General features: G+C 36.1%; 1 long non-coding RNA gene across 1 annotated transcript in view; it reads right to left on the bottom strand.

Annotated features, from left to right (window-relative positions):
* Positions 1-969: 969 nt before the first annotated feature.
* LOC132597366 (uncharacterized) overlaps positions 970-14,879 on the bottom strand; it is a 28,133-nt gene continuing 14,223 nt past the window's right edge. The window contains exon 2 of the long non-coding RNA XR_009564064.1: positions 970-2,085. This is a non-coding gene — a long non-coding RNA (uncharacterized lncRNA). The remainder of the gene's footprint in view (positions 2,086-14,879) is intronic.

Genomic DNA, 14,879 nt, shown 5'->3' with positions numbered 1-14,879 from the left:
TTCCAAAATCACTGTGGCACCGCTGTATACATTATGGGCCACGTTTTCTGGAAACAACATAACCTTGAAACCAGTGCCCTGGGTAATGGAGGGATTCAGTTCAATTACTGTTCAACAGTCATAGGCACCATTACTGGTTTTTCTAGCGTTTTCTGATTGTTCTGGTGTTCATGTCCTGAGATGATTTGGGGGCAGCTTTCCTTGTGCTCCTGACCCTGACTTCCTACCTTCCTTGCCTCTGCCTTTCTAACTCAGTGCAGGAGGGGAAAAAATGAGCCTAATCAAGTGGGGTGTCTGCAAAGTCAAGAAATAGGATAAATTTAGTTTTAAGTAGTATGTTAGGTACATTTGCAAATATCACATTCAGTATGGTTTTCTTCAAAAACAGGTGAAGGATCTCTACATTAAAGCAATGGGTACAACAGTGAGTCAAAAAAATACAGCAATACACACACAAAAAACAGCCTTAGTCCCTTTGACACAGTAGTATAATACCTACTTGACACACTTTTTTTTTTTTTGACCTCCAAGTCCCTCTTCTGTTCTGAACTCTTCAGAAAAAAGGGACTAAAATAATCTAGAGCGTTACACATATTATTGACTATATTCGCTGAATATACACTGCTAACCGATCATATAACGGTATATGATTAGAGCTAAACAGCAGATAACTTTATTAAGAAGATTCAGGATTGGTTTAATAGACCCAGAGCTTTGAACTGAGTTTTGAAAAGCAGATAACATCTAGAAAGGTAAACCAGAGAACAGAGATAAAAATAGCCCCAAGTCTTTTTACAGGACTCCACACAAAAGTAAGTATTGAATATTTGTAGAGAATAAGACTTCATTGGAAGGATACGATAAAATAAATGTTGTAGTATTATTTTATGTTGTCACTAATACAACAAAACAGTATTAAATTCTGTTGTCAGCAATACACCAAAAAGAGGAGAGACTTAGAACACCAGATTAACAGCATGTGTCTTTAATTAAATATCGCACAAATTCCAAATATATTGATGAACATTATGTTTGGCTACTTCAATAAAGATGTCTGCATATTTACAAAAATTTAAAACGATCAAGTGCTATGTTTGCCATATACTAGGTGGCACCCTACTTAAATTACAAATATGATATTTAGGGACTAATAACTATGTCTGCATTGCTACCTTTGCAAACTAATATGTTATTCAAAGTATAATTTTTAAAAAGTTAAAATAATGAATCACATAAATATATAGTGAAAACATGTCAAATATACTTAACTCATTAATGAGGGAACCAGTAGAACAATGAAGCCACATCAAAAAGCATCAAAGAGATTTATATAGTCAACTTAGAATGGCATGTTGAAATAACCTGAAGTTAGACATAAAACTGGTTAATGTCCTACAGGGCAATAAAATAGTAACCTTTTCTATCAGATAACAATTGTTTGCATCTCTAACAGACAACTCTCTGAGAACAAACAGACAAAATCTCTGGTTAAAACCTTGTTAGAGTAAACATATAACTGCACAGGCCTAATCATGGGTTAAGTAGTGAATCAACTTAAGCATACCATATCGAGAAATAATTTGGGGGTGGGTCTATTAGGCAATGCTCCAGCGTGACATTGAAAAGGCATGCAGTCACCCTTTTCCCTTATTTACAAATAATATTAGGGTAGGTTTTTTTTTTTTAACAGACTTTCCTTGTGATCATAAATAATCATCAGAGATTATACTGTTTATCACAAAAGGCTGGTCTAATGTTTCATCTATATAGATTTGGCAAGAGGCTTTAAGTAACATATGTAAATATCCTTTCTAAACGGTCTTCTAATCTAGAGTTATATAAAGTTGGAAGCCTACTAAATCCACAGAATTTAACTGTGTGGAGATTTCATTAAAAATATTGGAATGAACTTTTAAAAGCTTCCAATATTTAACTTTCTTTTTCAAGTTATGAACCAAACACAAGAGGTTCATCTCCACCAAGTTTTGCTTGCAGTACAGGTAATGTTGATGAATTCCTTTCTCCTTGAGATCTTCAGAATCTGCTGAGCTTCCTGAACTGTCAGAAAATGACCTTCCTTAATATCTGTAAGGCAAGGACCCTATTTTTAGACCAGTATCCTGGAGGGGCTATGTAGACATTGGTCATATGAAAGGTACAAACCCTTTTCCTTAATTGTGGGCTTTTTAATGTGTGAGTAAATAAGATTTAGTCTCAAATATGACACTCTAACCATATCCTTGATTGTACAACTGATTTGCTTAATTATACTCTGGTTAAAAATAAAAGAACAGAATCTTAGTAGATCTATGTAAATAATTATATTGTCATGAAAAGTAGAGATTCAGTATCTGCTCCTGTCCACTGATAGGTAGATCAGTGAGAAAAAGATAGCATTTTTTAAAAGTATCATTTCAATTTGCAAAAACATTAATAGAAATGACTTGCTCATACAGCTGTCAGAAAATAGTACATTGAAAAATATTACCAACAATATTCCAAAATGAATAACCACAATTAAATTTTCCTCATCAGTTCATTCAGTCCTACTTAGTCAATTATTTTTCCATTGGATCTTGGTCAGCAGTCTGGTTTCATGAAGTTGTATGCTTCTTGATTAAAAAGAGCTCTTGACATTTTTAATCAGTCTCCTGTCTAAATGATGTTGGCTTAGAAGCCTTTACTCAAAATCCTTTCCCTCGAAGTATCAGTGAGGAGTACAGTCTTTCTCTGATGCCCTAAGAACATGCTTCTTTATTGAGGACCACATTTCTAGACTGTAGCTTATAATGAGCCTTTGGGCAAACATGAGAGAAAAGTATAAACCATCTGTTGATGATAACATTAATGACAGTGATTAATTTATCAGAGTAGAACATTATGAGATTTAATGGGAATAATATTCTCTGTTGGGTCATAATATATAATGATATCTTAAGGATGGATTTGATCCAGGTCTCCCCTGTGGGTCAAACATACTATGAACTATAAGGGCATTGCCGCAATCCTGGAGCCTTCCAATTCTTTCTGTAATGTGGATAAGCCCTGAAACAAATTTGTATTAATAGTATTTTCCTGTATGAAACTAACTTAGGGAAAGTACAGTTTTTCCTGATTTGACACCTATTCCCAACAGCTCTTACAATAGTGTTAAGCTAATTAAGAAATGCTGAGCACATCAAACAACCTAATTATTACTAGTATTCCTCCTTTAATAAGATGAAAAAAGAATCTTTGTAGGTACCTAAGAACCTCTGGAAAACCCCATGCATTACTCACGTATTAAAGATATCTTGAAAAAACTTTTTTTCTGAATATAGGATCTGATTTTAGAAGGGCAAAATCAAAAGAATCATTAAAGGAGATTAGACACTGGGTTAAGAGAGGAACATAAGTGTCTAAAAAAATGGTTATAGCCTGGCTACCTAGTAAACACAATGTCAAAAAAAATTTTTTTAAACAGATATAGCAAAAGGTAACCTAATTAACGTAATTTTAAGGTAACCTAATTAACCTAGTTGTAATATCCCTTCTCTCTTTCAGAAGTAATTTTTGTTCTTTGTTTTTTTAAAAATAAATAATCAAGGGCATTACAAAGACAGCAGAACAAAAAATTATTCTGATGAGCTACAGAGTCTCTGCTGTCTGAAAATTATATAAAAGCTAAAGAGTAACCTTTTATTATTTCTTAAGAGGAGCTGAATACTTTAAGATCAATTTTAGCACAGAGAAAATCCGAATTCTTGTATTGTATTAATATTTGACAGTAAAGAACTCATAAACCTTCTTTCCCCCTTGTGAACAAACCCATCAAAACTGCCCCAACACATTGCATTGCTTCTTTTCAGACACATCCTTTAGGGTATTACAATCCAAGTCAAAGAAAATTCACTTTCTTTAAACAACTTGCTATAGCCACTCAAATTTTGTCATCCACTATAGTCTTTCATGTTCTAGAATAAACTGACACTTTATTTTAGGGCAAAACTATTCTCTAGTTCCTTTAAAAAATACAAAAATATATTCCATTACCTCGTATATACAAGTTGTATTTATTTTCTGTCAGTTTTCTGCATAGATTCTCATCCATCCATGTTAATTGCCACTTTTAACTAAAGTACCAAGTTCTGCTTCACAGCAAAAATGAGAGGTAGGTAATTGAGAACTCTCTTATATCAGCATTTTGGCAGATCAGAAAAGTTTATGAGCACACATTATAAAACCTCTAAAATCACATACTTTTACACTCTTAGAGTGGAAAAAAAAAGATGTTTATTAACACATCTTAAAGGCATAGACACTATAATATTTTACAATAAACCTTATCCTTGATCAAATTTCCATTGTTCTATGTTTCTTATAATATATGTCTATGAACAAAGGTTATCTATTAATTAATTCTGATATTCATCAAGGTCTTAAATTTAACTAATCTCTTAAAAATTTTGTTTAAGTTGACCAAAAAAAAAAAAAGCCCACAATAATTTGTTTTGTTTGTGTTTATTTATTTATTTATGTCTTTTTTTTTTTAACTAAGGTATAGTTGATGTACAATATGTTTCAGGTGTACAACAAAGTGATGCACAATTTTTCAAGGTTATATTCCATTTATAGTTATTATAAAATATTGGCTATATTCCCTGTGTTGTACAATGTATCTTTGTATTGTATAAACCAGGGGTCCCCAACCCCTGGGCCGTGGACAGGTACTGGTCAGCAGCCTGTTAGGAACCGGGCCGCACAGCAGGAGGTGGGCGGCAGGGGAGCAAGCGAAGCTTCATCTGCTGCTCCCCCTTGCTCCCCGTTTCTCACATTACTGCCCCCAACCCTGTCCATGGAAAAATTTTCTTCCATGAAACTGGTCCCTGGTGCCAAAAAGTTTGCCCGAATTATAATTCAATTAATTGAACACATAATTTTATATAATTTAAAAATTAATATGGAAGAATATCAGTTAATCTGGGCAATAAACTAATATAGACTTTTAGGACATTCATATTAGCAGTCTCTTTATGAGAAAACAAACCAAAACCTAAAAGAAACTGTTTTTTCATTTACTTTACTCTGATAAAAGTTAGGAAAAATACATAGGGCTGTTTTTAAACCCCCAAAGAGCCCACTATCTCATTTTCCCAAGGATTCATTTTGAGCATATAAACTTGAATCCTTATATAAAAACACTTCTGAGCAAAGTTTTGTTTTGTTTTTTTTTCCCCCAAGACAAGTTTTATTTTTCCCTTTGAAAGCTTGGGATTCCTCATTTGAAGCACAGGACACAGAAGATTGTTAACTGTTTTCTCAATTCCCTCAAGGATGGTGCATAGCTAATACCACTGTGGGTGCAACAGAGAGAAGTTAATAAATTGCTTGCAAAGGATGACGTAGAGAATTAAGGTTTAATCTCTGTTGTACAGGGAGGACTCAGTAAGAGCACATACAAAGAAACAGAACTTTTACTTTTTTCTGGAAATTCTTGTGCTTTTAAATATTTATATAAACCTTATGTTTTGTGATATTCTTTCAATGGCAGAACACAACACAATGACACTCAGATGAAAAACAGAACTCTTTGTTACTTATAGTTCCAAACAAGAGAAAGCTGCCAGGGTGGGAGGGTGAAGCTGGGGCGAAGTGAGAGTAGCATCAACAAATGTACACTACTGAACGTAAAATAATTGGCTGGTGGGAAGCAGCAGCAGAGCAGAGATTGGCTGGGTGCTTTGCGATGACCTAGAGGGGTGGGACAGGGAGGGCTGGAGGGAGGCCCAAGAGGGAGGGGATATGGGGACGTGTGTATGCATATGGCTGATTCTCTTTGTTGTGCAACAGAAACTAACACAATATTGTGAAGCAATTATACTCCAATAAAGATCTATTAAAAGAAAAAGAGAGAGAGAAAGCTGCCAGGCACGCCACACAGGAGGTTGCACCTAGGGACAGATGAAAGCAAGCTGGGGCTGTATGAGGAAGCTTAAATATGGCAACCCTAGTGGGGTTACATAGGTTTCACAGACTCCCTGTGGGTTGGCTAATTTGAATAATTTTGTCAGCATTTGGTACATAGAGGTTGTCCCTAGTTGTCTGGTACCCGGCCCCAGAGTGATTAGGAATGACATATAGTGACCTGGAGTTTGAAAGCCCCATGAGAGAAGTGGTGGCTGGGTAGACTTAACCAGCAGCTCAAAAAGGGGAACTGCCTGAGTTCTAGCTGGGACCTCAAAACTGGAATAAGGTAGCGTTAAAAAAATAAAATAAAAACAAAGGACATTATACCTTATTTGTTTCTATAATCCAATCAGAACCAAAGATCTCTAATTTAAGATAATTTGTAATCCTGCTTATTATTACACTTTGAAAATAAGACAATATTTCAAATATTCCACACAATAAGAGGGAAAGAATTTTCTCCATTATTGGCAGATGGACACACAGGTAATGTCTTAGCTCAGGCTGCTATAACAAAAAACATAGACTGGTGGCTTAAACAGCAGATATTTATTTCTCACAGTTCTGGACAATGGATGTCTAAGGTCAGGTCTTCAGCATGGCTGGGTTCCAGTGAGGGCTCTCTTCCTGACTTGCAAAAGACCACCTTCTCCCTGTGTCCCCACCTGGCAGAGGAGAGCAATCTCTCTAGTGTCTCTTCTTATAAGGGCACTAATTCCATCATAAGGGTCCCACCTTCACGACCTAATCTAACTCTAATTACCTCCCAAAGCCTTATTTCCAAACACCATCACCTTGGGAGTTAGAGCTTTAACATCTGAATTGGGGGGGGGAAACAATTCAGTCCATAGACAGCGTGCAACTTCAGATCAACATTAGCCATAGGTCAAAAGTAAATGCAGGGCACAAAATCTCACTGGTTCTGATCCCAAAATCTAAATCTCAAAAATGATGTCCTATAAGCATGACATAATCTCTTAATTGAAATAAGTTTGAATATAGACAAGTATACTACGCAGGGAAAAAATTAGCACAGTAGGCTTGATGTTGCCCAATTCTAACATTTCTTTAGAAGGGCCTGCTTGTGGGGTTGACCTTGGCCTCACATGGGAATTTGGCTTTTGGAACGTTCCCTTCATTATTAGTTGATAAGGCTTTTTGCATGCTTGGGGCCTGAACGCTGCTGTATCAGTCTGACTAGGTTGTTTGTAAAAATGTGGTTTATGATGAACACCTGCTCTCCTTCTTGGTGTCTGGGATTTTGGTAATTGTGGCTGGTAGTACAGGTACAGAGTATTTGCATGACCAGCTTCCAAAAAAACCTGTCAGCTCTATTATTCAGGCTTCCCTAACCAGAAAGACTTCATACACATGGCCTCAGTTCATAGCTGAAGGAAGAAGCATGTTCTGTGCAACCCTGGCTGAGAAGAGCTTTGGAAGCTGTGTCTGGACCCTCCAGACCCCGTTGGGTGAGTCTTTTTTACTCACTGGCTTTGCTTTGTGTCTCTTCACTGTAATAAACCACAGCCATGAGTACAATTAAGGCCCAGAGTCCCATGAGTCCCAGTGAATTATTGAACATGTGGGTGGTCAGGGCACACTTAAAACCTATACACGGAAGGCTACAAACCAGATTTCTTGTAGTTTCTCACTTTTAGAGAATAGATGCCCAACATTTCAGTAGAGATCACAAAACTGGATTCCTAAATATTGTTGCCACTTATAGGGAATAATTTATTGACTTTTTGCAAACCAGAACCAGAACAAAAGTTATCCATAAACCAGAAATAAAAACAAAACAGCACAGGGAAAAACAGGGTAAAATAAGTCAGCAAAGGTAAGTTTCTATTGCCACTTTTGATTCACTCTGGAGGAGCAAACTAAGATATGCATAGATAAAGTTGCTTCAAGGGTCACTTGAAGAACAAGTTCATATAATTCATAGAAAAAGGCATGCTGAGATAAGTGTTCTAAGAGCAAAACAAAACTAGTTAATGCCCTACAGGGTATTAAAATCATAATCTTTCTAGTTATCTTTTCTAACTGATAGAAATCATTTATATCTCTTCCAGACAAAAATTAACATGTAATTTGACACCATCTGGGCCTTAATCAGTGACTCAAACAAAGGTACATCCCTATAAAATGATATAATTCTTAGGTACATCAGTTAGGCAATGCTCCACCATGATGTTATAAAGAAGCACCGTCATCCTTTTGTTCTATTTTGAAGTTTTAGGTAGTTCTTCTTATCAAAGTGATAAAAACTCTATTGGTAATAAACAGTTGTATATAGTATCCTTCAGGTTATACATGGTTATAATTGGAAAACTTACTTGAATCAGAAATAAAATTTACTCATGCAATCTTAATTCTAACATTGATAACTTATGACAAAAGGTCATTTGACTCATTCTACTGAATTAATTATATTTATGAAAAGATTGTGCTATACAGATACCGTAGTAACACCAGAATAAAATAATGGGTAATATATTTTTCAGTGGGGACGTATCACACTATATTCATTTTAATTAAACCAGTGGAAGAGACGTGTGCTTCTTTGAGGTATGAAGTATCATGGAAAAGGGTTCTTCCATAGGCTGAGAATTGTAGCTTTATAAAACTTTCTGTGAATTAATGGAGATCGTTACTATATACTATTCACAATTGATACTGTAGTCTGCAATACCTAAGTCCTGCTGCCATCTAATTCCTAAAAAATGAAAATAACTTTCAGTGAGTGCATGCTGGGTAAGATCAAGTTGGATGGCCCAGAAGGAAGGAGGGGTTAATGAATAGGTTTGACAAAAAGAAGGGCAAATGCATTGCAGAAGAAAACTTGATAAAATAAATAGGCTTATCTAATATTTATGAGCCTGACTATTTCATAACACCTCTAGAAACTGAATTGAAGTCTAATAAACTAAAAAAGAACTCTTTGCCTTTCGTTGTACCAGATGATAGAGAATCATGCCTGTGAAATGAAGCGTTCATTATATTTGAGCTTGCAAGGAGATTGATATTACTCTTGTTAATTTCTACACCTATTTAAGGACTAGTCTTACCTTCCACATTTCACAGAAGAGCACTGAATATTCCTTGGAAAACCCTTGCACTGATAATGATTAGAGGCTGCTTTTCTCATAATTCCTATAAACATAATCAGGCCAGCATGTTTGCAAGAGTAACACAAACAATCACAAATCCAAGTCCCGATTAATGGAAAGCCAACAGGAAAGAAATATTTGGCAGAAATCTCAGAGTCAAGAGGAGAGCAGAAAATGGGAATTGGGGACAAGCAATGTAATTGTTTTCTATCTCAAAAGATGAAAAGCCTGAATCTTTAAAAACAGCTTGCAATTTGCAATTTGAATTCTTTTTCACTCTTAAGTATTCAATAGGGAAAACAACAGTTATGCCAATGCTGTGACCTTTGAAAAGGGCTTGTAGTTTTCTGGGAGCTGCTATGGCTGGTTAATAGAAATGAGATATGGTCCAAGTTGCTAAAATGCTAAAATCTCATAAAGAAAAAGAGGTATAACCTGAAAATCCTTCTTGGACTTCAAGGGACTTTCTCTCCCTCCATTCCAGGGAACAGAGTGACAACCCATGTGCCAATATTGATAACACAAACCCTTCTTTACATGGTTCTCTGGTTCTGGCTCCTTCAGTAAGCTTCTCTGGTGGTCACTCCGGGGATGCCAGACCTGAAACTATGGGCAGTTGTTTTCTTTCTGCAAAATTTTACTTCACTGGGGGAATAACTCCCTCATTAATTTCACTCAAACATCACTCATGTCAGGCTGGAGTAATTAATGAAACTGTATTAAAGGCTTAATAATAATAATAATGATAAGAATAATAATAATGGACTCATTACATAGAAAATTTAAAACTGTATATCAGGTAGTAATATTTCCATAATTTTATACCAATACCCATTCCTAGAGTGTTTCTTTCTGTGGGTCTTTTTTCTCAGTCTTCAACTTGTTGGTAGTTTCCATGTCTTACTCATCTTAACTAAAAACTAGGAAGACAATAATGACAACAATGAAGGCTTGTTTGTTTTTTGAACAGCTCTTAATCCAAAGCCTTAAATAGTTTTATCTGGCCCCAAGCCAAGATATAAAAATATTAAAATTAAGGTCAATATTGAGTTCTGACACGTTCCAGGCCTATGGTCTTCAACAACTCAGTTTGCAGCATAGTATTTGTGTTGTTTTATTAGACTCACAACTTTTAAATATCTTGGTCTAATGCTTAGTCTTTTTGATTTTTTGCCAGTACAGAGTTTTCCCAGGAAAATATTTTATCAACGTGGTTCCTTCCAATATAAAAAAAGGATCTCCCCAGAGTAAATTTTTAGTTCATCCCTGAAGTGCTGAAATTGTCTGTGATCCCTAAAATGACAACCTCTATAGTTTTGCTAATTTGAATATTGAAGGTCACCTCCAAAAATCAGTGGGACATTTTGTACAAGTAGGTGCTCAAGTCGTTATGATGAAAAGGGGAAAAGAGGGTTGCTCTCGAATTTTTAGTGGCCATTTTAGTAAATGACTGTTATGCAAAGATTTTTTTTAAATAAAAAGACAAGCCACAGATTGGCAGAAAACATTTGGAAATTACATATCCAACACAGGACTACTGTCTAGGATATGATATGAATATCTAGAATATGACAACTCAACAGTGAAAAGTCAAATAATTCAGTTAAAAATAGAGCAAAAGTCTTGAAGATTCATTTCATCACAGAGGACAAATAGATGGCAAAAAAGCACATAAAAAGTTGTTCACTATCATTAGCCCCTGGAGAAATGAAAAATAAAGCCACAATGAGAATCACTAAACACCTATCAGAATGGCTAAAATAGAAACAGTGAGAACAGCAAATGCTGGTGAGGATGTGGAGAAACTGGACTCACACATTGTTGGTGGGAACATAAAATGGCATAAGTTACTCTGAAAAATAATCTGGCAGTTTATTAAAAAAAAACACAACAACAACAAAAAAAAACAAGAAAAAAACAAAAAAACACAACAAATGTACAATTATCATATAACCTAGAAATTGTACTTCAGGGCATTTATCTGAGACAAATGGAAACATATTCATGCAAAAATCTGTCCATGAATGTTTATGACAGCGTTATCTGTAATAGCTAAAAGCTGCTAACAGATGTCCTTCAACAGATAAATGGTTAAGCAAACTGTAAAATACCCAAACCATGAAATTCTATACAGCAGTAAAAGGGAATGAAGTACTGATACACGTGACAATCTGTATGAGTCTCCAAAGAATTATGATGAGTGAAAAAAAGGCCAATCTCCAAAAGTTACACTCTGTAGGATTCCACTTATCTAACATTCTTAAAATTACAAAATTATAGAAATGAAGAGAAGATTAGTAGTTACCAGGAGTTAAGTAGGGGGGTGGAGATGGGAAGGAGCTGGGTATAGCTATAATACGGCAATTTGAGGGATTTTTGTAGTGATGGAAATATCTTTACTGTAATGATCTCAATTGTATCAATAACAATTTCCTAGTTGTGATATTGTCCTGTAGTTTGCAAGATGTTACCGTAAGGGGAACTGGACAAAGGATCCTTGGGATCTCTCTGTTATTTCTTAACAACTGCATGTGAATATATAATCATGTCAAAATTAAAAGTTTAATTTAAAAACTATGGTGCAACATTCCTTTTTAAGATAGCTTTCAAGGTCAAGTTTCCCACTAAAATGATGAACCAGCAAGACTGTTGGCTTTCTCCCCCAAGGTCAATCCCTGAGCAACTATGGGGGGAAACAAAGAAAAAAAATAAATGTATAAAATGATTTAAAATCTCCTGGTGTGACAAGGATTATTTTGAAGCCTTGTGTAGGTATGTGGTTTTTACCTGGGGAAAGAAACAGCCAGGTGAGTCTGTGGGAGGATAAAATTTCAAGGAACTGTTGGAGTTCCGCTTTTGTTTCTCTCCTGACATTGCCTAGGGACAAACAGTGCCGGTCCCTGCACCTGCTGCTACTCAAGGCTCCAGTTGAGCTGTCATCAAAAGTAAATTCATGCCAGATAAGAAGCCTTGTGCCGTTAGCATCAGATGAAAAAAAAAAGAGGAAGAGCTAATTTTAGATAGTCACTTTCCAACACCTCCCTTTCCAAATTTTCCAAGGGCTGGTGAATTGCTGATGCAGGGGACACGGGTTTGTGCCCCGGTCCGGGAAGATCCCACGTGCCGCGGAGCGGCTGGGCCCGTGAGCCATGGCCGCTGAGCCTGTGCGTTCGGAGCCTGTGCTCCACAGCGGGAGAGGCCACAACAGTGAGAGGCCTGCGTACCGCAAAAAATAAAATAAAATAAAATAAATAAAGGGCTGGAGGCACTCTTACAGAGAGCCCATGGGTGGAGGGAAGCCGAGGCACTGAAGGCCGGTGTTACTGTGAGTCCTTGTCGGAGGCCCACCAAGCTCTACACGTGCATTCCTGATGCACCTAACAGGTGTCATGGTAAAATCATGTCCGCAGGGAATAACTAGCCTACCAGATATTAAAATTAAAAGGCTTAGTTAAACCCTAAAACTACAGGTTAACCAAACATAACTGCAGTTGTGTGACTGCAGGAAGACCTTTGCATGAAGCTTATAGATGAATGTGTTCCAGAGACTTCTTGTGCTCAATCAGTTCATCATGTGATAGTTTTAATTAAAAGTCTATCATGGGGCTTCCATGGCACAGTGGTTGCAGTGGTTGAGAGTCCGCAGTGGTTGAGAGTCCGATGCAGGGGACATGGGTTCGTGCCCCGGTCCGGGAAGATCCCACGTGCCGCGGAGCGGCTGGGCCCGTGAGCCATGGCCGCTGAGCCTGCGCGTCCGGAGCCTGTGCTCCGCAACGGGAGAAGCCACAACAGTGAGAGGCCTGCGTACCGCAAATAAATAAATAAAGAGGCACTTCTTCTAATACATTTATCTATGGGAAATAAAGGAATTATTTGGGGTGACTTAAGAGTGTTTAGTTGTTTTATTTTTCTTTAAACCCTATGGCTCATCAACCCTTCATTCCATGAGCTCATTGGGGCTCACTGGACTGGAGATGGCTTTGCCCCCACATGTATCATCTGACAGTGTAGTCAGTACCACGATGGGAAAATGAGCTCAAAGGACAAAATAATAAAACTTTTGAAGACTCCAAGTATTAAGAAGAAAAGCAACATACTGCATTAAATATTCCATTAAAGCAAAAATACAAAAACGAAAGAACCAAGACTTTAAAATTAGACTAATAAACATATGAAAAGAGGTAAGGGATGATATTAGCAATATTAAATGAGAATTAATTTTTTTAAAAATCTAGATATTTAAGTTATAAAACATAAAATAATTAGAATAGAGTCACAGAGAAATAAACTTCAACCCCTCCCCCCAAACATGAAATCCCTCAGCCTAAAAGACACTAAAAGACCAAATAAAAGAATGAAGGAAAAGCTCATCCTTTGCCACACTAAAATGGTATGTTTGAATATCAAAGACAAAGAGAAAATTTTCGAAGCTGACAGAAGCAAAAGATCACATATAAAGGAATAAGAATTGGGTTGATAATATTTTTTTCACAAAAAAATGGATGTAGGAAACAATAAAATACTCTTTCAAAACTATTCATGAAAAGGTTATAAAAACTAGAGTGTGACATATGGCTAAACTCTTGATTAAAGACTTAAAGACATTTAATTTTATTCTGAAAATAAACATGAGGTTACTAGAGCAAAGATCAGAGTTATTACTTAAGGTAATAACTGTGCCCATTTCCCTGTGTCTCATACCCCACAGGCTCTGCTTGAGGGCCAGCTATCACCTTGCACATATGGGGGTGCAGAGGAGGAACCCTGAAATTATTAATCTGGGAGTTTATTTGGATTAGCTGATCATCAACCACCTTTTCTTCTTAGAGAGGGAGATAAACTTAATCTCCCTAAGTAAACAAAATTTTCTTGGAAAAGAAGTGGAAAGTCCCTGGGCTCTTACCTTTTAGACTGTATATAAACCTCTCTAGGGGAAAAATACAACAATCATCTCAGCTTACAACTCTTAAAATGTCTCCCTGGTGTTGTGGTTTATCCCCCTTTGAAATGTAAGCACATGTCTCTAAACAGGTAAATCTCCACAGAGTTCTTTTGCTATTTATTCAGCCATCTTTAGAATATCAAGGTTTGTCCTTTAACCAAGGACTCTGTTTCCTTCACTCAGAAATCCCTAGCCATTCAGAAACATGAAAATATTTACTTCTTGACAACTGCCATTCAAATACAGGGACATGATAAAAATATTCCCTGACTTATGATTTTGGATAAATTACATAAAAAAGAGAAAAAAGCAAATCCAGGAAACACTATAAGGGATATATGAAAAAAATATAGCCAAAACCTTGTTAAAATTAATATTGTCTTACTAAACCCCCCAAAAGGAGAAATAGGTTTATAATAACTGCAAAATGAAAGACTAGAGAATATGAAAGAGGGATCAAAGTGGTGCATAAGTACCAAAAAGTGCAAGAGTTTGCTAACATTCTTGCCATTAAAAAAAGTACCAGTCAAAAAGAAAGAAAAATAAACTTAGATACAATAGGAAAAACTTTAAAGTGAGAGAAACAGATACAAATTCATCAATGTTTACAGTAAATGTAAACAGATTAAAAAACATATTGACAGAATGGATAAGGAAGCAAAAGAACATTCAAAGAATGAGAGAGAAGATAAATAACAAGACACATCAGACAAATATCCATTAAAAGAAAGCTGTGTAGCTAAATTAATATCAGATAAAATGGATGTTAATATATGAAGTACTTTTTAAAGATTGAGTATCATTATCCAATGATAAAAATTTCCATGAAGTAAGAAGCTCCAGCAATTTAAAACATGATGCTCCTAATTTTAAAAAGCCTG

Source organism: Globicephala melas, chromosome 5 (genome assembly GCF_963455315.2).
Source record: "Globicephala melas chromosome 5, mGloMel1.2, whole genome shotgun sequence".
NCBI lineage: Eukaryota > Metazoa > Chordata > Mammalia > Artiodactyla > Delphinidae > Globicephala > Globicephala melas.
Note: the sequence above shows the minus strand (reverse complement) of the source record. Positions and strands in the feature narration are given on the sequence as shown.